Source organism: Aphis gossypii, chromosome X (assembly GCF_020184175.1).
Source record: "Aphis gossypii isolate Hap1 chromosome X, ASM2018417v2, whole genome shotgun sequence".
NCBI classification, from domain to species: domain Eukaryota; kingdom Metazoa; phylum Arthropoda; class Insecta; order Hemiptera; family Aphididae; genus Aphis; species Aphis gossypii.
The window spans coordinates 13,184,943-13,188,421 of record NC_065533.1 but is presented as its reverse complement, the minus strand read 5'-3'; the positions used below and the strand labels follow the sequence as shown (position 1 = coordinate 13,188,421).

Here is a 3,479-nt window from a genome sequence, read left to right as displayed (position 1 = left end):
AATATTATTATTATTATTATTAGGTACGGCGGCGTGTAATGCAGCTGTGTGCGATTCGACAATTATTATTAGTGCACATTTTTTCATAATATAATGTTATGTACATTACATTATTACGCACGGGGATGTGTTATTATTGGGTATCGGTGCACGCCGACGAATAATAATTATTATCTCGACGAGTCCGCGATGACGATAATAATAATAGTAGTTCGATTAATATAATAATACACGTCGTACACTATTTTACGTGAGACCGTTTCACGCGGTCGCTGAGTAAGTCCGTCGGCGGTCCGCTAAAATTATAATACCTATTTTAAATGTACCTAGGTACTTCGATAAACTCGATCGCGACAACCGTGAAGATAATTATAAACTCAAAGGCGGTCGTTCAAGTCTTTCGCGCAGTCGAGACAAAATGATTTCACGGAGGCCCTTTATTTTGCTATAAATAGTAATTATAAGTATACGTTTTTACAAAAGTTCAAATAAGTTCGAAATATTTGCTATCCCTTGCGCTCATAGATCTTAAAATTTATGATGCGATATAACTGCAACCAATTATATTATCGATTCGATATTATGTTTTATACGGTTCTCAATTTTAATATGTTGAGAACATATTATTATGAATTAATAAAAAACTAATAATTGTTGTATTATAATTATTAGAATATAGTCATGTCTGCACTTTTTACAAAATATTAATAAAAACAAAGGAAAAAATCAAGGAACTATCTTTACTGTATATTTTTTGAATGAATCTCGTCATTGAATAGGTTATTTTTAATGAATGTATTGGATTTGAGAACAATGATGGTGTATCATTATTTGATAAAAATTATTGTCAGTTAGAACCTTGAATCTTGAAATCAACAATTTGAAGTTCATATAACTTGTCTTATATTACAAACAGTACAAAGGAGTATTATGTTTCTATTTTTTGTGGTGCTGCAGATACATAATTAGACAATTTAACACGGCTAATATATTATAATTTATAACTAAATTCCGTACTCAGTATGCATTTCATAGTTAAAGTATAATTTTTTTTGTTATCTAGAATTGGATTAAATTGTGTGTTTTTAATATTTTCTTTTCTACTCGTTAATAAAAATTAATGTACAAATTGGAATTAATGTGTATCGTAAGTCTTAAAAGAAAGTGACTTCTAAAAAAATAATATTTACTATAAAAATTTTTTCTAGATACTTACGATGGATAATGGATATCCGTGAATTGACATGGGCCCACAAAATTCTGGTCAAAAAGTTGTTTGGAGAATAAATAATCGTCATTGTAAAACAACTAGCTCCGAGTATAATAGAATATTTTAAACCATAAGATCTATAACTCTACTATAATCAAAATGTGTACTAAAAAAACTTAGTAATTTGGTAATTATTAAACTTAGTAATTTTATGTTTTACTATAACGTCTATGACAATTTAATTTTTAACATAAATATTAAATATTGACATGTACCTATTGTGGCTGGGAGTCATTCTGTGAATTTGTGCGACACCGAGAATGTTACCAGTCGAGACGATGATTGCTTATAACAATCGATTGTTATAGTAACCGGTTGCTATGTAAAAATTAATAACAAAAAAAAAAATATTGTATTAAATTAAATTTACCTACAGTTTAATCCTCTTCTTCTCGTATGTAATACGAATACCTAATCGACATCGACATTCTTATATCAACTGTAATCAGTAGAAACAAGACATATACAATGTACATGTACCGATGTATTTGAATGTAGTATAGATATAATATAGTTTTTATCTTATTAAAATGATTAAAATACACAAAGTAAAACATCCAAGTTGCAGATCTTTTTTCACGACCACTCACATTTATAATAATATTTAATATTAAAATTAGGTAGGACCTTGGACAACTTGTCTGACATAAAAATATATTTTTTAAGCATATATGACTTATCAATTTACAGTAACAGTTCCTATTGTAACAGTGGAATACTTAAACTGCCATATTCATCTTTTATAACATAAGATTTTGTTCTTTATTACAATATTTTAGATTTATAGTTAGATATTAAATAGATATAAGCAAATTTTATCGTGACTAATATATTAATTTGATCAATCTTATTATTAAAAGTATACATTTTATGTAGGTGTGGTTTATAAGATTTTTTATTTTGATGTATTATCAGTTATCACTGTACGAAATGACTACATTTTAAAAAATTTTCAAGCTTAAAAAACATTTTTAAAAACATGACGATTAAGATTTAAAAATTTGCTCTATAATCAAATTAATTCAAAATGTATCACATATGCAATTTGAAAATATTATTGAATCTGTTTTCAAAACCACTATCGAAAATGTTTCTGTTGACCCTAAAAATGCATACATATATTATACTATAAGCATGCACTGTGTAAGTAGCGAAACACAACGTCCAAAATACAATTAAAGTCCAATATCAAAATATATAAAAATTCAAAAATATCTTAATGCGATTAATAGTGATATCATGCAAATAGCTCTAATTTATCGAAAACATAAATTATAGTATACATAAAAACGACCAACAGACCCAGCAACAAATCTGTAGAGTGTAGAGCAATAATTGGCCATATGGATAGTGTTTAACGGGCAGTAAAACAAAGAACACGAAAATTAAATTAACCAATATAGATAGGAAAGCAAATTACATTATCAGACCAAAAATAAATACGATCACGTGCTTTGAGGAGACGCTTTGAGAGCACAAAACATTGTTATTTTAATAACGAAAAAGGAATTTTCTTCGAATATAATATAATAGATAAAAAAAACTTTCAGTCCACAGTGATTAAGGAACCGATATAGGACAAAATATTATCCGTGGTCTGTATCATCATTAGATTTTTTTAGATCCATAAATCATCAAAATGTTTTTATAATTTTTACTTCTTACTGTTAGAAAAAAAAAACGAATAAACAATAACTGCAAACAATAAGTTTTTTGTATTATTTCATAATTATATATAGGTATATATATAAAAAAAAAACAGATTTATAGATGTATATAATATAAGGTTTCAGTATCATAATACACTCAAATCTTTGTATAGGTAATATTAATATTTTAATTACTTTATAAAACATAATTTTACATTTACTTACTATTAGAACATCAATTTATTAACATTTCATCAACTTTGTTGTTAACGGACCATTTAAAAATGGGTCGGAACTGAAATAGTAATTTATTTTTAATTTTTAATAATTCTATACAGTACACACATAAATTAATATACATCTAATCTTACTGAAAGTACTTAATAGTCATAACGGCAGTCGAACGTATTGGTTAGATGTGTATTTTTTTACACATCTATTCTTTTTTTTATGAAAGGTATATGAGCAACAGGAACAGAGCTAATTATAATTTTATTTCATGCCGTCAACAGGGCCGTCTTTAACCTATTCTAGGCCCTGGGCAATGGTATAATGGGGCC

The 3,479-nt window shown here is 27.0% G+C and overlaps 1 long non-coding RNA gene across 1 annotated transcript; it reads right to left on the bottom strand.

Moving 5' to 3' along the window:
• Positions 1–722: 722 nt before the first annotated feature.
• On the bottom strand, positions 723–1,505 carry LOC126551814 (uncharacterized). Its single transcript, XR_007605703.1, has 2 exons — positions 1,217–1,505; positions 723–951 (listed from the first exon to the last, which is right to left on the bottom strand). It is a non-coding gene; the product is annotated as an uncharacterized LOC126551814 (long non-coding RNA).
• Between the last annotated feature and the right edge of the window lie 1,974 nt (positions 1,506–3,479).